General features: G+C 43.3%; 1 long non-coding RNA gene across 2 annotated transcripts; it reads left to right on the top strand.

Moving 5' to 3' along the window:
- The first annotated feature begins 116 nt into the window (after nt 1–116).
- LOC309342407 lies at nt 117–24,819 on the top strand. Of its 2 annotated transcripts, none has more exons than XR_014156782.1 (4): nt 117–328; nt 6,628–6,700; nt 14,233–14,366; nt 24,489–24,819. It is a non-coding gene; the product is annotated as an uncharacterized lncRNA (long non-coding RNA). The 2 variants fall into 2 exon arrangements; XR_014156783.1 differs by having other exon boundaries at nt 117–495.
- The last annotated feature ends 290 nt before the right edge of the window (nt 24,820–25,109 follow it).

Here is a 25,109-nt window from a genome sequence, read left to right as displayed (position 1 = left end):
CTGCAAAAAACCCCCACCAGGAAGCGGCTGGGCGTACTTTGTGGAGCCTGCAAGAATGCACACGGAGGAAGGAGGGCTTGCATTTAAAAAAAATAAAAAATGTGTGCGTGTTTTAATTTGTAGGAAGAAAAAAAATCCACCCTTCCGCGCGGGGTTGCCTTTTTTTTTTTTAAGTAGGAGGGCAAAAGGGAAGCCAAACTTTTTTCTCCTTTTTGCAAGCTGCTAGGAACTAGCAAATCCGGCCGGTACAGTGGGGGGGGGGGTGCAAAAGCGGGCAAAGCGGCGGGAAAGGCGCCCTCGGGACCCCCTAGGAAAAAGCCTCGCCTTGGTATCTTCCGGATTTCATGGGTGAAAGGGAGAGCAGCGAGAAAAACAGCCTCGGAGTTGCGCCGCCAGTGCGGCACACGCGGAGGGCTCGCTCCGGGGAGGGTCGCGCCTGGGCCGGCGCGGGATTGGCGTGGCGCGCGCCGGGAACGGAGAGCCCGCAAGGTTAAGGTGAAGAGCCCGCAGACTTTGCAGCACTTCGCTGCGAGGTTACTTAAAATTCTCGGCGCGCTTAAGTCGCCAGACGCCCGCTGCTTCCTGGCCTTTAGTTCCAGACCTTCTCGGTCATTGGTGTGTCTTTATTTGTGGCACAAATGCTGCGTCTGAGCCAAGATGCTCCTTGAGCCAAATGGCAGATGACTCTACCATTCCTGGCTGCCGCTGGCAGGGTGTGGCTGCATGACTCAGTTCTGCATATGCACGCGTCCCTGCACCTGGAAAGTTAGCAGCAAATCCTTTCTGTGCTAGTTTTCTAGGTACAGGGTGGTTATTGCTGCTGTTTTAATGGGAGATTCGTTTCATGTGTGCTGGTAATCCTGGGTATGTTCATTTGCTTTGTAAAAAATATTACTTTGAGGGCTTTTCCAGCCGACTTGTTTATTCAGCATTTATCCTAATTTGCTTCCACAAGGCCTACACAGTGGCTAGACTATTAGCATTTATCCTAATTTGTTTACAAAGTGGTTATTCGACAATGAGCATGCATTTGCATTCATCCTGATTTGCTTGTGGGGTGTTTACACATCTTCCCATTCATCTCCTACTTCCCAATGCATCTTGCATCTCGCTCTGGAGGGTAGGACTTGAAACCAATGACAAAACAATGGACCCAAATCAATGGATTTAAGTTACAAGAACAGAGGTTCCAATTTAACATCAGGAAAAACTTTCTGACAGAGCTGTTCGTCAATGGAACAGACTCCCACAAGAGGAGTAGACACTCCTTCCTTGGGGGTTTTTTAGTAGGGGTTGGATGGCCATCTGTCATGGATGCTTGAGCTGAGATTCCTGCATTGCAGGGGGTTGGACTAGATGACCCTGGGGGTCCCTTCCAACTCTGATTCTATGACCAGCCTGGATAGCTCAGTTCGAGCACAGTGCTGATAATGCCACGGTTGCAAGTTCAATCCTGTATGGGACCGCTGCATATTCCTGCATTGTAGGGGGTTGGACTAGATGATCCACAGGGTCCCAACTCTACAATTCTATATTTCACTGACACTTTCCAAACAGCAAAAAGTTTTTCTTTTGTTTTGAGTGGCTTTATCGCATTAGGGTGACTGAGCCCTTTAATCCACTTCGAACGTGCAAGCCTAACGTATGCACTTGAATCTGTTCCAATACCGACAAGCTAGGTACACATGATCAGCTTAAAAAGCAGCAAGGTCATTCTTTTTCTCAGTTTGGATCAAAGCTGGTTTTTGGGGGGAAAGGCACCAACATGCAGTATTACATAAGAAATGATGGGAGAGCTATGGCTTGTGGCTAACGAGTGTAGACCACTTTCCAAACTAGAAGTGATAGGGCGCTGGATGCAGAGTTAACAGTATACAGTCACAGCCTTCAGGCCCCCTGGGAGTGAGGCAGTGGCTCTAGCTGAGACACTTGCATGTTATTTGTGTAGCGTGGGTGGGCTTGTGAAGGTCCCAGGGGGACAAAGCAAGCAGGGGTTGGGGGTTTCAGAAATTGGATGTGCATCCTAGCCGGTGTAAGGTTTGCATTTTCATTTGCATTGCAGATGCAGAAAATTCAAATACCGATCTTCAGTCAGTTGGTGCATCATTTGTGAAAATGGCATCGGATGCCCTGATTTAGCACATTCTGCTCAAGCCGCACAGTACTATTTATACTTACTGATTCTGCACCAATCCCATAGGAACCTTTAGGGCACACACAGGAGAACTGAAAGAGAACTATATGAGGAGCAGCAGATTCCACGTAGTAGAAACATGCAAAAAGAAAAAAAAATCAAATCTATGCGATATTAAGCTCGCCCCCTTCCTGTTTCCCGATAGAGCATTGGATCTAATATTATACCCAGAGTAGACCAATTGAAATGCATGGCCACGATTAACATGTGCATTAATTTAAATGGGTCTTCTTTGTTTTGGGAGCATGCCCATTTGATAGGGAAAAGCTGCCTCTTTAGCGGCATAAAATTTTCTCTGGCTTACCTAGTTAACTTCCATAGCAACGAAAACTCCTACAATTAATTTCTACTGATGCTTCTTGGTGACAGAACACTCACCTGGAGCTGCAGGTTCAGATGCAGAAGTGATCCGCCAATCTACTACCCAGCCAAGTTCAATATGTTGGTACTAACACAGTTTGGGTACTATACAGTTTAGCACAGGGTTATTTGAGAGTCCACCTTATCCTTTATATACCCAGTAGGTCGCTGTGGTCTGCAAGACAGCTTCTTCTCAAAGTTCCAAAGATCTCAGAAGCCTGCTGCACAGTAACTCAGAGCAGATCTTTCATTCTAGCTGTTCCTGTTCTGTATTGAATTCATATACCGTCCTTCACCCAAAGATCTCAGGGCGGTTTAAAATACAAAATGAAAACACAAAATACGTAACATGGCTAACAACTCCCCCAACACATTTACAAGGCCATAGATCATTTAATCAACCCAAGATGTGCTTGAAGGGGAATGTTTTTGCCTAGCAAGCCTACCTGCGGAGAAAGCACATTCACAAATGGGGAGCCAACACAGAAAAGGCCCATTCTGTTTCAGAGCATTTGCGTTGAGCAGTATCAAACACCCTCTGTGTACTTTCTAGAAATAACTGAAGGTTTTTCTCCCTGCCATGAATGTTTGTTTTGTATTGTTCTTGCTTTCTTCAAAGTGATTTTTTTTTTAAAAAAAAAAAGCGTTTTGGTCTTTTTGGTGTTTTTGCTGTATATTGCCTTGAGTTGATTGTGTAGGAGGTGATTAATAAATTGATGATGATAATAATAATAATAATTTATTATTTATACCCCGCCCATCTGGCTGGGTTTCCCTGGGCACTCTGGGCGGCTTCCAACTGAATATTAAAAACAATACAGCATCAGACATTAAAAACTTTCCTAAACAGGGCCACCTTCAGTTGTCTTTTAAAAGTAAAATAGTTGTTTATTGCCTTGATATCGGCTGGGAGGGCGTTCCACAAGGCAGGCGCCACTACCAAGAAGGCCCTCTGCCTGTTTCCCTGTAACCTCTCTTCTCTCAGTGAGGGAACTGCCAGAAGGCCCTCGGCGATGGACCTCAGTGTCCTGGATGATAGGGGTGGAGATGCTCCTTCAGGTATACAGGACCGAGGCTGTTTAGGGCTTTAAAGGTCAGCACCAACACTTTGAATTGTGCTTGGAAATGTACTGGGTGATGGTAATGATATCTGAGGAACATAGGAAGCTGCCTTAGACCAGCCAGCCATCTACCTCAGTAGTGTCTACACGAACTGGCAGTGGCTTTCAGTGGTACCAGGCAGGGGTCTTTCCCAGCCATACCTGGAGATGCCAGTATTGAACCTGAGACCTTCTGTATGGCAAGCAAGTCCCCTGCTGCTGAGCTGCAGACCTTCCCAAATAGTTGTGCTAACCTTCACTTCATGTTAAAGCAGACTATAGGAATCTGCCTTACATAGAGCCAGGCTATGGGTTCATATAGCTCAGTCTACCCAGCAGATCTCCAGTGTTTCAGAAAAGGGTCTCTCTAATCCTATCTCGAAGATGCTTGGCATTAAAGCTGGAACCTTTTACATGCAGAGCATGTGCTATAGCACTGAGTACATGAACGTGGGTTAGTGTCCCACTTTGGACAAAAAGATTCCTGCATTGCAGGGGGTTGGGCTAGATGACCCTCATGGTCCCTTCCAACTCTACAATTTTATGATTCTATGAAATTAACATTCCAGGCATCATACAATGGGAGGCGGGGGTGGTAGGATGGAAGACACCACTTCAAATTGCAAGGGCCGCACCATTTCTGGAAGTGAGTCCAGGGCAAAAAAATAAGCTTCTTCCATGTAGCAAGCTAGCACATCATAGAAAAAGCTTACGTAAGTGTTGGCCTAAGATAAAGATTCAGTGCAGTGGAAGGGAGCATGCAGAAAGTAAGACCGCCTATCTACAGCCTCAAGTGGTACAGTCCAGAGTTTCCCCAAGCCATTCTGCATAATGTGTACATAGAACTGACCCAAGTCTGGTTATGGAAGCCATGATTCTGCAATCATTAACTGGAATTGGTTTCTGTGCAGCTGCAAGCTGACTACAGAGAGGAAACTGAGCACGGACAGCGTAAAGTAAGCTTCTAGGACCTCAACAATGACAAATTAAATCCCAGTGCCCTGAATTTAGAAAAGGCCATCCTGACTGCTCAAATCTGACTAGTCCGTGTTTAAACAGAGTGCCTTTTCTGCTGAAGCCTACTTGTAAAATCTATGCGGCCACTGTGAAAAGAAATGCACTTGTCAATAATACCAGCTATGTGTGTTGGGATTTATAATGTGCTCACAATCAACCTGGTGCTCTGAGCAGAATGGCACAGATCTTCTTAAAATTCCTTCCAGTAGCACCTTAAAGACCAACTAAGTTAGTTCTAGGTATGAGCTTTCGTGTGCATGCACACTTCTTCAGGAATTTTTTGTTTTGACTATGGCAGACCAACACGGCTACCTATCTGTAAACAGATCTTCTTATCTTTCCATATACCTGAAGGAGCATCTCCATCCCCATCGTTCTGCCCGGACACTGAGGTCCAGCGCCAAGGGCCTTCAGGCAGTTTGCTTACTGCGAGAGGCCAAGTTACAGGGAACCAGGCAGAGGGCCTTCTCAGTAGTGGCACCCACACTGTGGAACACCCTCCCACTAGATATCAAAGAAAAGAACAACTACCAGGCTTTTAGAAGACATCTGAAGGCAGACCTGTTTAGGGAAGCTTTTAATGTTTAACAGACCACTGTATTTTAATACTTTGTTGGAAGCCGCCCGGGGTGGCTGGGGAGACCCAGCCAGATGGGTGGGGTATAAATAATAAATAATTATTATTATTATTATTATTATTATTATTATTATTATTATATAAGCGTAGTGAGTTACTGCCTACCACAATGATTTTAGAATAATCCCAGAGGGTCCAGGATGCTAAACCAGCTCATCCTTTTCTTCTTTGCACAACCGATACAGACACCCAACAAAGCCATAATCAGAGAAGACCCATTGAAATAAATTGACTTTGTTTATTTCAGCAGGCCTTCTCTGATTATGACTGAAGGTGGGTTTCATCTATACTGCACATGTGCGTGGATGCGTACACTTCTGGAGATAATATTATGGAGTCATAAAGTCATAGAAATGTAAGAGTTGAAAGGGGTCCAAGGGTTATCTAGTCCAACCCCATGCAATGCACAAATCACAGCTAAAGCATCCATGAGAGATGGCCATCTAACAGGACATACCTAGCTCCCACCTCAGCAGTGACCTTGAGTGTACAGCCCATCTTGTTACCTGCCAAATATTTTGGACTACAACTCCCATCAGCCACACAGCCAATGACCATTGATTATGGCAGCTATGGTACAGCAGCATCTTGAGGACTCCAGTTTTCCCTTTACTGATGTGGGAGAAGGCAGTCCTTGCTAGAATACTGTAAGGCCAGTAGTGGGATGGCAAATTCAGAAGTGCAGGATCCCTTCATTAGGTCACAGCCCTTCTGAGCTGATGCAAAAATCTTATAGTTATACAATATTAATAATTAGGGACGCATTGCAACAAGCACTGCAGAGCTCCACGAGTTGCCTGCCTTTCAGTTAAATCTCCTATTTTCTGTGCACATACACAAGGAAGTGATTTGCAGAACTCAGTATCTTCTTTTGTTGTGTTTTCTGTGAAGTCCCATTGTGCATAACAAACCTTGCACACTGTTCTCTTGAAACTGAAGCAGCTTGTGTTTTCAGTGTTCTTAAATGTAAGCTTTGGAGAGCAGACTGGTCAAAAAGCTCCCCTTTCATGCTGATTGGGCAGCTCTGAGACTCTCGAGACACAGATTCTGCAGGGACTCTGTGAAGAAATAATAAAGGGTGTTTGGCCCTGCTAGCCCTCTCCCCCCATGACCTTGGATCACTACCCCACTATCTTAAAACATACCCCATCTCACAGATTTTATCAGTGACAAAGCACGTTCTGCTTTTATTTTATTTTCCATTCCTTTAAAGCTTCAGACCATGCATGTCTTTCTCACTGCATAACTATTCTCTTCTTTTGTTCTGAACTTCAAAAATCACTCTGCATAATTCAACATGGACTTTTCTTTCCACCTAGTCAAGCAGCCTCTTACATTGGCTGGAAAGATCTCTTATAGTGACCTCCACCTCGAGAGAAAGAGAGAACGCAGGTGAGTGTTTGTTTTCCCTTTAAACGCTGTTCTCATCCTCGCACAGAAGCACTTTGTCTCGCCCGATTTAGTCCCCCTAGATCTTTACTAAATATGCCAATAGCTGCCTTGAGGTCATCTTGGGGCATAGAGGAATTCTTCAGAGAACGTATTATAAAGAACTAGAGGGGAGGCAAAAGCCCCCACTATATCCTGAAGGTGACCTTGTACTCAAAACTGCAGAATGACCCACCCCACCAGCATCAGACATTGTACAGAAAGCTGGAAAGGGAAAGCTGCCATGACACCGACCTACGAATGAGTCATAAGGAGTCAAGCCACAAAGAAAATAACTGTCTACGCAGATGAATATAATATTTCAGGAGCTTCTGCAGCCGTCAAAAGCTTGCCATTCTAAACCACAGAAGCGAGACTTCCTCGCACCCTCCCCTCAACGTCACAGGCACAGTGAAGTTCTGTCTCGCTCTCAGTCAACATGGCAACATAGGCATCAACACCAAAGCATAGCACTGACGAGCTTTTGTTTAGTTCTGAAATAGCACCACTCCCAATCCAAAGGGCGCAGCACGTTTTTAAGTGTTAAGATCCCACCAGCCAGTTGTTGGGCATCAAACAGGGAGGACTTCAACATTTTGAAAGGTCCCCATGCATGTTTTGTGAATCAAGTGTGGGACCTATCCTGGCCTCTGGCACCCCTAGCCCCCAGCCAGCATGAAGGATGACTGGAGTTGTAATCTAGCACTACCTGGAAGGACACAGGTTCCTCATGCATGCCTTAGACTGAAGCTTTGTCTGTTCTGGCAAGGCTCTTTCACTATTATGCAATCCAGTTGTTGGACTGGAGTGAGGAACCCTATACATAGTACCCATTTACTCATGGGATTGCTCTTTCAGCTAAGGAGGCACACATCTTCTAGATGCAGTTGCCCCCAAATGGATTGGGGCATCTGTTTTACAAGGGGAGGGGAGCGGGTGTCGCTGTGGTCTAAACCACTGAGCCTCTTGGGCTTGCTGATCGGAAGGTCGGCGGTTCGAATCCATGTGACGGGTGCGCTCCCATTGCTCTGTCCCAGCTCCTGCCAACCTTGCAGTTCAAAAGCACACCAGTGCAAGTAGATAAATAGGTACCGTTGTGGCGGGAAGGTAAATGGTGTTTCTGTGCGCTCTGGTTTCTGTCAAAGTGTTCCGTTGTGCCAGAAGCGGTTTAGTCATGCTGGTCACATGACCCGGAAAGCTGTCTGTGGAAAAAACAGTGGCTCCCTTGGCCTGAAAGTGAGATGAGCACAACAGCTCTGTAGTTGTCTTTGACTGGACTTAACAGTCCAGGGGGTCTTTACGTTTACCGTTTACCTGTTACAAGTGACTTGTGCAAGCTACTCACAGAACTGTCAAAACAAAACAAAGCATGCAGTCTAAGCTTTAGATGACTGTAGGTGTATCCAGCATCAGTCATACTCAGGGAAACCCGCTGAAACTAAAAAAACACAACTAACTTCGGTCTGTTCATTTCAGCGGGTCTACTTTGAGTATAACCTATTGAATATTAACTATATATCAGAATTATAAGACCCAAAACAAAGTTTTATACCACATACATTGAAAGTTTGTCAACATTTCAAATTCTGAATCTGAAAACCACAATATTTTGTTTTGAAATTTAACTTTGATTACGACTTCTTTTAAAATGTTAAAAAGCAAACAAACCCCATGTTACTATGATATTGCAAAGCACTGGGCCTTTTCTGATCCAGCTACCAATGTTACATTTGGATACAAATAGAAAATGCCACAAAATATATTCTCACCCCATTAACAATGTTTGGTGCTTGTTATTTCTGGTGAATATCCTATCTGCTTACTTACCAGGCAAACTGGGTTCAGTACTCTTGCAGGAGCTGCTCAAAACTACTGAACTTTATTTAACATTCAAATGCTTCTGTAATTATAGTAAAGGCACAATCCAGGCTCTGCCTTCATGATTGGGATTGCATTCAAAGAGAGGTACTTTCTGTATTTGAAGCAGCTGCTTATTTTAACAGGATATATAGTATCTAGAAATACACTACCTACTCTGTATTATACCATCAGAAGTGAGAAGCACACATCTCCAACTAGTAGCAGGTTTATTGACCAGTGCTAAACTTTGCACTGTTCAACAATGCAGACTGCTTTGGAAGAATCTGGGAGACAGCCGTAATAATGAAATAAACATACCAAAGGAAAACTTCAAGCAATAACTAGCAGGGCAAATTTATTGAGAAATGGACTTTATTTATCCAATTTTGGAATGAAAAAGCGAGACAATATCCATACAACCCTTTCTCCTGAATATAGTAATTTATCATTGTGAAAATCTCTTTCCCCCCCCCCCTCTTCATTTCCCCTTTTTAAAATTACATTAGACTGTAAAACTAAACTACAGAAATGCAGGGAAGGAAAAACCCAAGTTATCTGAATTTTTAGTATGCATGAAAATAAAAAGAACCTGCAGTTGTTTCTGAGGTTTTAAAATAATTAAAGTATCTGCTTGCTTCCATGTACAAACTGAAGCAATGGAAGTTGATGCCTGTGGTGAAATATTTCACGTGATGAAACCCTAAAATATACATTGATTTCGAGGCTTTCCTTCGTCGTCGTAGCAGTGTCTCAAATTTTGACTTTGCCAAAATTGATTTCCCAAGTCTCTTGTTAAAATACTGCAAGTCACTGTTTTAATAAAGAGGAGGAGAGAGAGCAGGATAGTTCAGCCTTAGCTTTGCATCTGTTCCTATGTTAAAATTATGCTCCAAGCAGCTTGTAAGCAGTGAGCAGCTTGTCTCAAAATGTAATAATAATAATAATAATAATAATAATAATAATAATAATAATAATAATAATTTATTATTTATACCCCGCCCATCTGGCTGGGCCTCCCCAGCCACTAGAGACCAAAAACTACAGTAAAATATCACACGTTAAAAACTTCCCTGAACAGGGCTGCCTTAAGATGTCTTCTGAATGTCAAGTAGTTGTTTATCGCTTTGACATCTGCTGGAAGGGTGTTCCACAGGGCGCCACCACCGAGAAGGCCCTCTGCCTGGTTCCCTGTAGCTTTGCTTCTTGCAATGAGGGAACCGCCAGAAGGCCCTCGCCGCTGGACCTCAGCGTCCAGGCAGAATGATGGGGGTGGAGACACTCCTTCAGGTATACTGGAATAGTGTTTACCTCCCTGAGACTGCAGAGTTTTTAAACAGGGCACAAATCTGTTTTCAAAGTTCAATTCAAAGAGGATGTTTTGTGTTGTTGTTTTTTTCTTCCTCTTCAAGCCCACAAACTTAATTTGGAGTTGGAACTACAGGGAGTAATTTGGAAAATTGTTGCCTTATGGCCAGGGCTGTAATACTTTTTATATAAAGTCTCCACTACCTTTCTGCAGGTGTAAAAACTTGCTGATAAAGCATCATCAGCCAGAGCAGCAAAACGAAATTTAAAGCAGACTATGCATGGCCTGGAAGTGACCCGGAAGTTTCTGCGGACAGTGCTGGCTCCCAGCCTATAGAGTGAGATGAGCGCACAACCCTAGAGTCTGGCAAGACTGGCCCGTACGGGCAGGGGTACCTTTACCTTTACCTTTACATTTTATGCATGGCCTATCCCATAATAATCGCAACATCCTTATTAGTATACAATGGGCAAAATGGGAATCTTCAGTGCAGGTGAATCAAAACATTAGAATATAAGAAAAGCCTGCTGGACCATTGCTGGATCTAGTTCAGCATTCTGAGAATGATTTTTGAGAAGAGACGATCAACCCTGTACACGGTATTTCAGATGCAGCCACACCATAAATTTGTATAACAGCAACAATGTTATGGGCTATTTTATTTTCAATTCCTTTCCTGGTGATCCCTAGCTCAGAAACTGCCTCTCTCTCTCTCTCTTTACAGCTGGCATACTGTGAATTGTGAAATAAAGTATGACCATAATATTCCAAAAGCTCTCTTGTTTTGAGGTACATCTTTAAAACTCCTTTAAGTTAGCTCCCTTTCTTTAGACGAGGGGCAGCATCCAGTAATCCGGACTGCATCTGATCTTGTTTCAACAGTGGTTGAATGTTGACAGTAATTGAGTGCAGTTCTTGGTGTGTTGTAAGAAACAATATCTGAAAACCCAATATATCTCCCCCCAACTCCTATACTGCTGTTGCTGACCATAAGGAGAGCCTTGCTGAATCTGGCCCAAGGTCCATCCTATCCAGCATCTTTTTCTCAAAGAGCCTACAGGAATGCTGCCTCTATCTCATTGCTGTCCCGCATCCAGCAGCATTGGGTACCAACTGCAGTTTTGTACTTTGACAGGTGTTTCACTTTGAGTACTTAACAGCATAGGGTTGTTACACATATCCCAGGGCAAGAAGCCCGGTTTTGCTCACTGAGGACATATAACCAGCTGTGTCTCTCTGTTAAGCATCTCGTCACATTCTTGGGTCACCAGGAAGGGGGGGGGAAGATGCAGAATGTGAATGGACCCTTAAATTATTAGTTGAGGACTTTTGATTTTGTTGTTCTTAATAGTTCTTCTTGTATTAATTATACTGTATATCAATCAATAGGGACGCGGGTGGCGCTGTGGGTTAAACCACAGAGCCTAGGACTTGCCGATCAGAAGGTCGGCAGTTCGAATCCCCACGACAGGGTGAGCTCCCGTTGCTTGGTCCCTGCCCCTGCCAGCCTAGCAGTTCGAAAGCACGTCAAAGTGCAAGTAGATAAATAGGTACCGCTCCGGCGAGAAGGGAAACAGCGTTTCCGTGTGCTGCTCTGGTTCGCCAGAAGTAGCTTAGTCATGCTGGCCACATGACCCGGAAGCTGTATGCCGGCTCCCTCAGCCAATAAAGTGAGATGAGCGCCGCGATCCCAGAGTCGGTCACGACTGGACCTAATGGTCAGGGCTCCCTTTACCTTTATATCAATCAATAGAGAGATAGGTACCTTTGCGATTGTTTTATTTGTATTTGATAATATTTCATAATTGTTGTGCTCCTACTGGGGAGTTTTGTAAAAGTGCAGCGCTCTTTACAAATATAATGAATATATATTCAACCCACCATCAAGAAACTGTTAGGCAGCCAAACAAAAGACAAGAAATTGGATAGGGCAGGTGGCTCTTCAGGCGTGAGTGAACTAGGTGTACACAAACACACATCTTTTGCCACTTTCCATGAGTTGGAAGGTGAACCTCTGAAGTGGAGAGTATCAGGCTCTTGCGAAAGGTCCATACATGATTCAGAACACTGATCATCCAAATAAGACATAGAGCTTCCATGTACTCAGAAGATTGCCCTCCAAACTCCAGAAGATTGCCCTCCAACTTGTAGAAGGTGATGGGGGCGCCAATGGGGGGTGCTTATGATGGAATCATAGAAGTGTAGAGTGAGGGTCATCTAGTCCAACCCACTGGAATGTAGGAATATGCAGATGGCCTGCAAAGGGGTCAAAACCATGACCTTGGCATTACCAGCCCTATGCTCTAACCAACTGGGCCCGTTCTTTCCCATTTGTTTTACATGCAAGTAGAATTCTTGAAGAGATCTTGCCTCTTGTAGTATATCTTATTTTCTGTAATAATAATAATAATAATAATAATAATAATTATTATTATTATTATTTTATTATTCATACCCCCCCCATCTGGGTGTCTATAGCACCCAATATTTTTCATGCATTCAGTTCTATGCTGTTACTATCTATTCTGGAAGGCCAACAAAGATAAATAAAAACATCTGAATGATATCAAGAAATCTCCCACATGATAGTAGCTCCCGCAGTAACTGTATGAAGATCTCTTACAGACAGAATAATAAATAGCAACTCAGTACTTAAAAAAAATAATGATCTACTTCAACTTTGGGGAGGGATTTTCATCTATAACTTCAGCCCAGAGTTTGATTCAACTTGCCATTATTTGTAGGCCTTTAGAATTAAGTTAGAATCCAAGCAAAACAAACCCCTGTGAACCTTGCAAAGGACTCGACTGCCTAACGGGAATGTTTTGACTGCTCCCAGAAGCTGCCTTAATCAACCCAATATATTTTTATGCTAATTTTATTGAGGAGGAAGTACTTAAACATTTTTTTGTGTGCTGTTAGTGCAACGTGAATTCTTTGGTGAACAACGGGTGTGCTTTCTTAGACTGCAAGAGCATGCAAGCATATAAATAGCATTACAAAATTATAGCTATTTCTTGCACCACACCAGGAATTTTGCCTGAAAATAGAGTCTCTGCACTGTGGGCAAGGTTTGACTTGTATATTTGATTGGGCCCCAGTCCCGTAAAAAGGTACACCTGATAATAGGGCAGTCTTTGTGAAGGAATCTCTCTGTCTCGGCAAGCTCACTCTATTTAGGGCCAATTTGCTGCAAAGGTGTCCCACAGCATGGGGCCGGCAACACTAAATGCTGGACTTACAGTAGAGCATCTGTAGACACAAGGGACATCTAGCAGTGCTTGTCTGGGTGAGCTCAGTGGTCAAGCCAAGCTATAAGGACTCAGGTGGTTCTTAAGATATTCTGGATGGTTCAGGGCTTTGTATGTCAACACCAGATCCTTGAGCCTTGCAATCGAAGGGCAATTGAAACCATAGCTTTGAATTCTGCATGTCAGATCTCTGCCTATTTCCAGATTCAGTCCCAATAATGTCTCACTCTATTGCCCGGGGAGGCTCGGGTTCAATTCTCTACTCAGCCATGAGTAACACTTGCGCCAGCCAGTCACTTAGCCCAACCTACCTCACAGGCTTGTTGTGAGGATAAATTGGGGAGTGGAAGAAGCACCTACGTTACGTTGAACTCCTTGGAAATAATAATCATTTTCTTTCAATTGCCCTGAATCCACCCTGCTATCACTGAGATCACCTGGAAACACCCAGGGTTGGAAATAAATACTATTATTATTTGTTAAAGCGCTCCACTTTCCTCTCGCCCTTTCATGTAACCTCAGCAAAAGGGAGTTTGGAAAATAACGTTTGCCAAGATCATAAGTAGTTCAAGCCTTAAAATGCAACGACACGCTTTTCAAATGTAGAACATTAATTGCACAATTTTTTCCCATTCTAAATCCTTTGTAAACTTGAATTACTAATTACCTGAACGTTTTTTATCAAGTCAAGTGATTAAGGCTGATTGTCACCAACTTACAAACAAATGGTTGAAATCATTAGCTATCATTATTGCAGGAAACAATTATAGCGAACACTATGTAATGGAGACATTTGATGAAGTATTTTATTTTTTTAATCATTATTATTAGCCCTTGGGTTCATTCAGTTGTAAAGGTATATATATATAATAAACAATTTGCACTAATTCAGGTCAACATCCTATCAGCAGAAACATGGGGAGTCATCCAATAGAAGTGCTGTAATTTTTATTTCTTTAAAAAATTAGTAATTCTAGCAGTATGTTGAGTCTGTGAACACTGCTGAGACATTCACTGTTGGCAATCTATTTCATATCAGGAAATCAAATCATTATTAATGCGATTTTGATTAATTTCAGATACCATAGATTATTACCTTCTCTGAAGCACCAGGATGAACATCTACATCAGTCAAGTGCCAATTAACCAGGTTGAGCCAGCAGAACCCAATAAGCCCCCACTGTGGGTCAGCTGTCATGACAATGGTTTCAAGGTATTATTTCTTCATTATTTCTTCCGCCACATTCACACTATACATTTAAAGGCTTGCTCTGCCAATATGTTTGCAAGACACCTTGTACTATGGAAACTTTTGAAACCATTTATTTGGAAAGCAGCATATAATCTTTCCAACTAAATAGAGAAGATGGGCTTTGCTTTGGGTTTTTGAAATTTTCCCTTCAGGTGCATTTAAAAATGGCACCCTCTTCAGTAAAGGTAAAAAAAGGTAAAGGATCCCTGGATGGTTTGTCCACAGACAGCGTTCCGGGTCATATGGCCAGCATGACTAAACCATTTCCGGTGCAACGGAACACTGTGACAGAAACCAGAACGCACGGAAACATCGTTTACCTTCCCACCATAGCGGTACCTATTTATCTACTTGCACTGGCGTGCTTTCGAACTGCTAGGTTGGCAGGAGCTGGGACAGAGCAACGGGAGCTCACCTTGCTGCAGGAATTCGAACCGCCGACCTTCTGATCGCCAAGCCCAAGAGGCTCTTTGGTTTAGACTACAGCACCACCCCTGTCCCTGCTCTTCAGTATGCAGCACTCATTGCTAAGGTGATTTCCAAAGACCCTCTGGGAACTGCAACCTATGTGTTTCTTCCCTTCTTTGACCCCAGCACCCCACTTGCAGCATCACTGCCACTTACCGATGGGGATGGGTGGGTGGGTGAGATTGGGGTGCAGGAAAGTAGCAGGGGTTAGTTCCAGTGTTGTCCTACAGCCCCTCCTGATTTAATGACGTGTCCAGTTTGTCTCTAAGCCTATTGCCTGGAAATGGTTGAGATGCAAAGGGCAGAGTGCTTCATTATGTGAGGCTCCCGGGTTTTCCCGCTTTCTGATAGCAATTGTTGGTTACCCAGGACAAGGAAGGCACTCTGAAAGTCGGTGCACTTCAGTGGGAATCACAAGGGACATGAGCTCAATCAATGAAATCTTTATTACGGTCGCAGACCAGCATAAATAGGGTGGGGAACAATCATTTGGAATCTGTAAAATGTTTTGGAAAGCTAAAAAAATATTAAAACAGAAGGTATATCTAAAAGACTTTAAGAATCTAAAAAAACAACTAAAAGAAGGGTCAAGAACATTAAATGGATATGGAAGAGCATAAAAGGTTAGTATATAAAAAACTACAACTATCAGTTTAGAGAGCACTCTGATGTGAGTGTTCATTAAATCTAGTTTGTGGCACAAATTTTGAACGGTGATGTGCAGAATCTGGCAACACTGTATGTTGTAGCAGGGTTGGTATCTGACAGCAGCAGTGGGGTATAAAATTGTCCTGTGCACCCTGGATACTTATGGAGTAGTGAGGAGATGAGGTTAATACAAATGTCTCTATAGTATAGGCACCGGAGAAGCACATGCTCTGTTGTTTCTGTTTGTCCAGAGCCACAGGGGCATTGTCTCTCTGAGTAAGCAATCTTCTTGTATGAGTTCTGCTGCACACACTTCCTGCTTGTGAGATTCCCATAGTTATTGATCTGAGTTGTCACTGTGAAAAGAGAATGCTGGACTACGTGGACCTTTGGTTTGATCCAGCAAGGCTCTTCATACATTCTTAACGTTTTCACAGAGCTGATCCAAAGGGCACTTTGTGCTAATTACGACTTATTCTTTTTGCCACAGAGGTGGAACTAAAGGGGAAGTAGCGAAAGGGCAGAGCAATTATGTCCCCTTGAACCTTATAGGTCCACGAATGTGAAAGCAGCTATTCATCGAAAGATACTGTTGTATTGTAACCAAGGAAACTGCATATTGCTTTTTTTTTTTTAAGGACCAACATTTTATTTCGCTTATTAAAAATAAAAACAAAGGAAGTGCTTTTTGTATTCCATGGCACTTCTCTTAATTGCAGTGTAACTTTACACAGAGTTTAAAAGATGTAGGTGGTGTTGCTCCGTAATGGCTGTGTGCTTTAGAACAAGCCAATTAAGGAAGCTTATCTTATGACCCAGCCGCTAATCCAGCTACTGACATCTGCCCTACAAGAGAGACTTACACCAGACAACTGACAAGAAGATCACTAGACGTTCATGGAAACTGTGTCATCTCTCTCTCCCTCCCTTTAAGTTTGGCTTCCTCTTCATATGTCAACAACTGATAAACTCTTGCAAAACCAAAACTGCTACCAACTACTGAATTAACTCCCATTGCAGAGCAGGTGCAAAGCCTCACATTTCGTCTCAAGATTTTGCAAGCCACATGCTCCCCCTAACAGTGAACTGAGGTGGTGAGTGCCGAGAGAAATGGGGCCATTGAGAAACAAGGGGGAAGTATTAGTACGCGGCCGGGAAACCCCAGTGCTCTTGCAAAAATACAAACAAAACAACCGCCTTAACCTTCACCCCTCCCCCTCCTGCGCGCCAAAAAGCCCCTAGCTTGGGAGTACTGATTATTCTCAGGAGCCGCAAGATGTTGAGTGTCAGTTGGAAATGAAAAACAAAACTAGAGGGGAAAGGGGGAAATTCCCTTCCTTGAGCTTCTGAGAGCTTATAGTTTCCTGGGAAATAACATGGATGGAGCAGACACGTTGCAGAGTAGGCTCAAGAGTGGCTGGTGGAGAAGCCAGCTTAGCCTAGCTGCTGCTTTGCGTTCCAGCGTCACAAAGAGTAGTTATTGCTATTGCTGCTTTTGGGGCTAGTGTAGGGGCTTTGCAGTGTGGTGTAGTGGTTAAGAGCGGTAGACTCGTAATCTGGGGAACCGGTTTCGCTTCCCCGCTCCTCCACATGCAGCTGCTGGGTGACCTTGGGTCAGTCACACTTCTTTGAAGTCTCTCAGCCCCACTCACCTCACAGAGTGTTTGTTGTGGGGGAGGAAGGGAAAGGAGAATGTTAGCCGCTTTGAGACTCCTTCAGGTAGTGATAAAGCAGGATATCAAATCCAAACTCTTGTCAGTATGCCTGCAATGCCCTGGCCTTGCCACTGCCATTCTACACCCCAGTAGGATGCAGTCATGCCACTGTTGGGAGGGCCAGCGCCATGCCACCATACCGCCATGCCAACAATCCAACCCACCCCGGTAAGGATCCACTGCAATATGTAGTTTCAGAGCCCACTTCGCATTTATCATCCTATCTTTGTGCTCTTGCTACCCCACAATTCTGATGAACTCCATTCAGAAGAGGTTGTTTCCCACCAAATAACAACAGCTTTATTATTTGTACCCCATCCAACTGACTGGGCTGCCTCAGCCACTCTGGGCAGCTTCCAACAAATATAAAAACACAATGAAATGCCAAACATTAAAAACTTCCCTATACTGGGCTGTCTTCAGGTGTCTTCTCAAAGTTTTCTCACTATTTCCTTGACATCTGATGGGAGGGCATTCCACGGGGCAGGCATATATAGATTTACATGGCAGAGTGTACTATAAATGTTCGCCCATGTTAACCTTTTAGAGCCCCGTGCAACGAAACAGAAACTCAAAGGGCATACAATGTTGTTGCAGTCTTGAGGCGGAAGATGCCTCAACATAGTCAGTACCTGCATGGGAGAGGGAAGTGTAAGAAGTTCTGAGCTTCTTAAGACAGGGGAAGTGGGATCCATGCTTATTGGGGACTTGAGTCCAACTGAATCAATGAGACTTCCTTCTATGTAGACATGACGGATGGGTGTATCTGTCAGCTTTCAGTCCCTCATTTTTGAAGTTTGCAATTCAGTTCATCCCTTTTCTGCATCAGTATGCAATTTTTGTTTAAAGTCATCGTGAGAATTCACCAGCATTTTAATGTACTTTTCTCATTCTGTAATATGCATATTTTTGCAGGCAATTTTGTTCTCCCCCCCCCATATATATATATATATATATATATATATGAGATGTGTATGTTTTCACTAATAAACACATTTAAACGCACGCTTGGGTAGACATATTTTGGATAGAAAACTGAACTGCAAAATTCACAGAATTGCAGATCTGGAAGAATAGCTGTGCTTTCATTCACATACAGTTTTGGAAAATGCAAATTAGGTGGGTTCCTATTAAAATGCAGGCTGAACCAAATTTCTTCCCCATTTCTAACAGACATGACTACAATTGTGCAGTAAGTTCAATAGTATAATGGCTGCCAACATAGCCCAATGTATGTCTATGCAGAAGTCTAACTATATTCAACTTCCTGCATCGGTAGGGCACATGGTAGGAGGGATCTGGGCACATAACAATTAAGTGTTGTTGTTGTTGTTGTTGTTGTTGTTGTTGTTGTTGTTGTTGTTGTTGTTTTAAAGGTTCTACAGGGATCTCCACCACAAGATGATTGACCCAAATTAATGTATCTTGTTTGGAAACTGTGTGAAACAGGCATAGAAGAGTAACAAGAAGATGGCAGTATTTTTTGCTGCAAACTTTTGGCCATTCAAAAGAGAGGGGAAGAATGGATGTTATAGCAGATTTCTGACTCTCAAACTGCAGCATGAGTTGGCATGGAAGCAGGAGTCTCTAGTGTCAAAATGCTGGCAGGAATTCTGCAACCTCCTGGCACATATCTTGTCCCTTTATTCAGCACTGGAGCCAAAAATGCTAAGTAATTACTGAAAGGTTACAAACATTAGGCTCAGTTATTAGCAGAGCCTCCTGAAAACTATATTGCTAGCATTAGATCTACCAAAAAAACCTCTCCAAGATAACCTTTCATTTTCTGCCTCCGGAGAAATCTCCAGAATCACCTTTATTTTATTTTTTTGCAAGTTCAATTCCCCATGAAACTATATCAAGGATGCGTCAATGGAAACAATACCATGGGCAGAGAAGGCTCAGTCCTACAGGACAGGAAAAAAATAACTTTAGCCTTAATAAAGTTAATGCTAAATTATATGGAGAATTATTTATACAGAGAAGCTCAAATTCCCAGCATTTATGGAAAAGGATAATAATTATTTTCAGAGAGCTTGATCTCAATAGGAAGAGGTGGTGATGGGTTGCTTCACACAAAGCTCTGGCTGTGTACAATCAGTGGTCCAACTTAAGCACTAGCTGGGGGCCCAAGCAGCTTAGATGGTTCAGCAGGGCTGTGCCTCTACTCACCCATGGGTGCAGTTCACCCATTTTAGTGGTCTAGTTTTCATAGATCTATGGGCCAGGGCATTGCATTCTGGGTAAATTAAAACATCAGGCAGCTGCTGCACCAAAGACCCAGTGAGAACCGCATCTGGAATACTTAGTCCAATTCTGGGCACAGCAATGTAAGAAGGATGTTTACAAGCTGGAACTTGTGCAGAGGAGGGCAACCAAGATGATCAAGGGTCTGGAAACCAAGCTAATGAAGAATGGCTGAAGAAGCTGGGTATGGTTAGCCTGGAAAAGAGGAGAGTGAGAGGAGATATTATCGCCATCTTCTAATATCTCAAGGGCTGTCACATGGAAGAGGGAACAAGCTTGTTTTCTCCTGCTCTGGAGGGTAGGACTCGAACCGATGGCTTCAAATTACAAGAAAGGAGATTCCGACTAAACATCAGGAAGAACTTTCTGACAGCAAGGGCTGTTCGGCAGTGGAACAATCTCTCTCAGGAGGTTGTGGACTCTCCTGCCTTGGAGATTTTTAAGCTGAGATTGGATGGCCATCTGTCATGGATGCTTTAGCTGAGATTCCTGCATTGTAGGGCGTTGGACTAGATGACGCTTGTGGTCCCTTCCAGCTCTACAATTCTATTATTCCGTGAGAAGGGCAGTAAATGATGTTGCTGCCACCACTGTGATAAGAGTAATAGAAGAAGAAAAATATGCAGCTGCATTGGGGGACAAGGATTTGTGTGTTGGTGGTGATGGTCTTGTGCTGTGGGCCCCCTGGTACAAACATCTATTAATCAATAGTACACAGTACGATACTTGGGTGAACTGCACCTCATCAAATCATTTTGCAGATACGCTAGATCATCCACATTCTTTCAGGACTGGTTTAACTGCTTACCACTTTCGGTATATTTGATCACCCACCTTCAGGTTTCCTTCTGTCTTGTAAGGTGTTCAAACACATTTCCTCCAAGAGCAGATCCTGCTAGATGAAAGCAGAGTCAGCGGCAGGCAGCAAATTCTACAAAACCCCAACTGCTACATCAAAAGCACCAGCTCTTTGCAAAAACTCAAGCTTTTCAGCAACTGAACTACAACAAGTGTTGTGGAATCTGAAAATTTCACATCAGAGCATGACTCTTTGCAAGGTCTTAACTCAGGGGTCAGCAAACTTTTTCAGCAGGAGGCCGGTCCACTGTCCCTCAGACCTTGTGGGGGGGCCAGACTATATTTTTTTGGGGGGGGGAAATGAATGAATTCTTATGCCCCACAAATAACCCAGAGATGCATTTTAAAATAAAAGCACACATTCTACTCATGTAAAAATATGCTAATTCCTGGACCGTCTATGGGCCGGATTTAGAAGCCCTCGGGCATTAGTTTGCCTAGGTAAAGGTAAAGGGGCCCCTGACCATTAGGTCCAGTTGTGACCGACTCTGGGGTTGCGGCGCTCATCTCGCTTTATTGGCCAAGGGAGCCGGCATACAGCTTCTGGGTCATGTGGCCACCATGACTAAGCCGCTTCTGGCGAACCAGAGCGGTACCCATTTATCTACTTGCACTTTGATGTGCTTTCGAACGCTAGGGTGGCAGGAGCAGGGATGAGCAACGGGAGCTCACCCCGTCGCGGGGATTCGAACTGCCGACCTTCTGATTGGCAAGCCCTAGGCTCTGTGGTTCAACCCACAGCGCCACCCATGTCCCAAAGGGTTAGTTAGCCTACCCATGCCTTAATTCCTCCTCTCGTTAGTGGAATGCTCACTTACAATCAAGGGGTGTCAGAGAATTCCAGTGGAAATTCCAGCAGTTTACATGTTTGTCTGTGGTCTGGAATAGAAATCAGTGATGGAAATATGACCAGTATTGGCCAGAAACACACACAAGTAGCTCAAGTTTCCTGCCTGGAATGCTGGCGAATCCCAGTGTGCTCCTTGGTGGCAAGGGGACTTCCTCAAGCAGCAGGAACTGCTTCGGCCTCCTCCTCCTTCTGGGCAGGAGAAGGGAGAAGTGATGGAAGGCCCTACTCAATCCACACACCATAAGTAATCCCATAGGGGACCTTGATTTTACAGCTTACACGGATGATATTCCTCTTCCTGAGAGGTTTTTCTGCAACTCTTTTGATGCTGAATGAACCAACAAAGCAGAACTACCCATCAAACATGGTGGCGTGGATTATCTTAATGCTTTCTCTTTGAGCTTATACTTTAAGAAATTTATGGATTTATTTATGTATTTATGGGTTGAAGCAGGAATCGCTTATGCTTCTTCTCACACTACTTCTTTGAAACACCTGAACCAGGGATATGCTCCTTTATACAGCGGTGCCTCGGGTTACATACGCTTCAGGTTACATATGCTTCAGGTTACAGACTCCGCTAACCCAGAAATAGTACCTCGGATTAAGAACTTTGCTTCAGGATGAGAACAGAAATCATGCTCTGGCGGCGCGGCGGCAGAAACGGGAGGCCCCATTAGCTAAAGTGGTGCTTCAGGTTAAGAACAGTTTCAGGTTAAGAACAGACCTCCAGAACAAATTAAGTACGTAACCAGAGGTACCACTGTAATCCCATTCTGCTTGCTTGCTTGCTTCCTGCTCTGGCCAGAAACAACCGAATTACCCCAGTCATTTCTTATCTATCCTCCACTGTCTTGTGGGTTATCTTCAGGAGAAAAAAAGGCTAAGAAGTAAACCCTACACAAATCTGGACTGGAGTCCCTAAGACAGTTGGATGGCGCCCAGTACTCTTCCTGTCAGCAACTCCTGCAGCCAAGCTGATGGCAAACATATGGCTCTGCTTTCCTTTGGACCGCATCTGTGAGGCTGGGGGGGGGGGTCTTGTCATCTGGGCAGCCCAGGACCTCCATACACACTTCTCAGGCCTCAGCTCTGAGAAGGTCACTTCAGTGCTGCTAAGACAGCAGCTAGATTTCACCCCCGGAGGGGCACTCTGCTGTTGTTGACGGATGCCAACAATTGTATTTCTGCACCACCCCACATTCAAAGAGTGAAACACCTACTTTCAGGATGTGCAAGAGAAAGTGTGGGGATTTATAATTGAGAGAGTTGCTGAAATGCACAAGTACAAGTAGATTTCAAAATCTGGAAGTAAGGAATTATGTGTCCTTTCCTTCTCTGGAGATGTTTCTTCAAAGTATTCCCCACCATACTCAGCTGTGTAGAGATAGCTGTTTTCCAGAATCGTGGCCTAAGGCAAAAAATTCTGCATTCTCCTGGCACAAGCTTTGTTGTTCCTTTAATCAAAGCTGATCAGAAATGCTGAGTATTCGTTGAAGGGTTACAGACACTCCGATGACCTACCAAAAGAGCTTTCCCTAGCTTTTGTAGCCAGCACTTTAGCTGTTGGATAGTTGCCTGAACAAAAACTCTCAAATAATGAAATCTATGAGGCCCTAACACTTTGTGTACCAAACATTATCTATGGGAAATAATGGCCTGTTCAATTTCTAAATTCTAATCTAAGCCCTTGTTTAACTTGCTGTAAAAAAAAAAGGAGGGGAGCCAATTGCAAGTTGATTAAGACCCTTTGCTAAACCCAAGAAACTAGTGAGCTGAGATCCAAGTCTTGCGAGCTTTACTTTCAAGATTGTCTCTGGAAATCAAATATTATCTTCAATACCATTCAGACAGGATGTGATGTCCGTAGTGTTGGGAGAAGAGATGAGCTCCGATAAAAGAACCAGTATTTCCTGGGGGTGGTGATGTTGAACATTGGTTAAACTGAGTAAGAGAGCAAGTTCCGTCAAAGTTTGTATGTTTGTGCAGAAAACCTCTCTCTAGCCTTGCATGTGAGAGCTCACAAGCAGTCTTTGATGCCAGTATTTTTTTTAATGAACTTTTTGTGCTGAACTGTTCTCCGAGCTGAAGCTCAGCTCCCTGTCGTTGTTTGTGTGTGTTAGAACTATTTGTGCATTCTGTCTATCACATTCATGTGTGGATCCTGTACCCCACATTGTTCTCCATGCCTGTCAGCGATCAACAGCAAGCATTGCCAGAAATGAACAATAAGAAATGAGACAATCCTTAATTTCTTATGTGAAGATGTCGAAAGAAGAATGGCAGACGAAATTAATGGACTATGCAGAATTGGACAAAATGACAGGAAGGATTTGAAACCTGCAGGACCAGAGATTTACAGAAGATTAGAAGAAGTATATGAATTATTTGAAGAGCAATTGTAATCAAGAAATTACGCTAGTAGGACTACAAGAAGTTTTGTAAGCAGAAATATACGAAGTGTTACAATGTAGAAAACGATAGAGATATTGGTTATGAGTTTGAAATGTAATAGGGAAGATAAGAAATGCATATTAAGAGATTAGACTGGAAAATTTTCAGACAGGACTGATGGAAGTAAAAAAAAATTGAATTTGATGTAAAAGTATGTTTAATTACTGTTAAAAATGATATGTTAAAAAACCAATTTTATATATATATATATATATATATATATATATATATATATATATATATGCAGGTTTTGGTGTCCTCGGGTGTCTTCCCGTGTAAAAGTTGGGGTGTCTAGGCGACGTTTCGACGAGGTCTCACTCGAAACGTCGCCTAGACACCCCAACTTTTACACGGGAAGACACCCGAGGACACCAAAACCTGCATTCCTGTACCCGTGAAAATCTACGAAAGCAAATATATATATATATATATACACACACACACACACACACATACATATATATATATATAAAATTTCTTATGTCACGATGTCACAATGTTACTAAATGTCTGTCTCAACGTAAGAATACCAGGCCGAAAAGCCTATCTAGCATTTGATTCTCATAGTAGTTAGCCAGATGTCTGTGTGAAGCCTGAAGGCAGGATACGAGCCCAGTAGTACTTTCCGCAGTTGCGACTCCAAGCAACTGGTATTCAGGGACAGATTGCTGCTCACAGCTGAGGCAGGCGACATGCCTCTTCGATGCCCTGACTTTCAGAGTGTCACTTGGTGCCTCGTTTTTTTGTTGCTGGGGAATATATGAATAGGCCATAAATCCTAGCATTTCAAACTTTAGTTGACATATTGTGATGGATTTCTTTTCATTTCTCCAAAATTCCCAGGGCCTTAAACAAATGGGAGTGCTGGCAGCAAATGTATACATACTACCTCCTGAATAACATTGCTGGATAACATGAAGTACGCTGTCACTGCCAGACCTCCAAATGCAGTTCCAATGGGTGATATCCAGTATAAGCCGTACTCAGCAGATCTATGGAAATCAACAAACTAGGGATCATTAATTTCAACGGGTCTACTCTGACATAATTGGAACACCACCCATCGTTTATAGTGGCTAAGTTACGATCAGCCTATTTGGGTCACTTCAGTGGAGCAACAAAAGCGTAATTATTTTTATTTTTTTGAGGCCCACTGATATTCCTGGAATGGCCTCATCCAGAATCAGAGTAATGTTAAAATTAATTAATTAATTAATTTTGCAGGGCAAAAAGGTTGTGCCAAATGATCGTTTTCAACAATTTTTAAAGATATGTAGAAATTGAATTAAGTGGCAGCTACCCGGTTTTCATGAACTGCACCTTAAACAAGTCATGCTGAAACTGTCTACATGTTCACTTAGCAGTAGCAATTCTAACAACAATGACTTGTGCCTCGCCTTACAGTTCCGGGCCCTTTTATCTGCCTGATATGGTTCTAAGGCAGTGGTAGCCAACACAGTGCTG

This window comes from Podarcis erhardii, assembly GCF_964252035.2.
Source record: "Podarcis erhardii genome assembly, chromosome: 5".
NCBI lineage: Eukaryota > Metazoa > Chordata > Lepidosauria > Squamata > Lacertidae > Podarcis > Podarcis erhardii.
The sequence above is the reverse complement of the archived record's forward strand: the minus strand, read 5'-3'. Positions and strand labels throughout refer to the sequence as shown.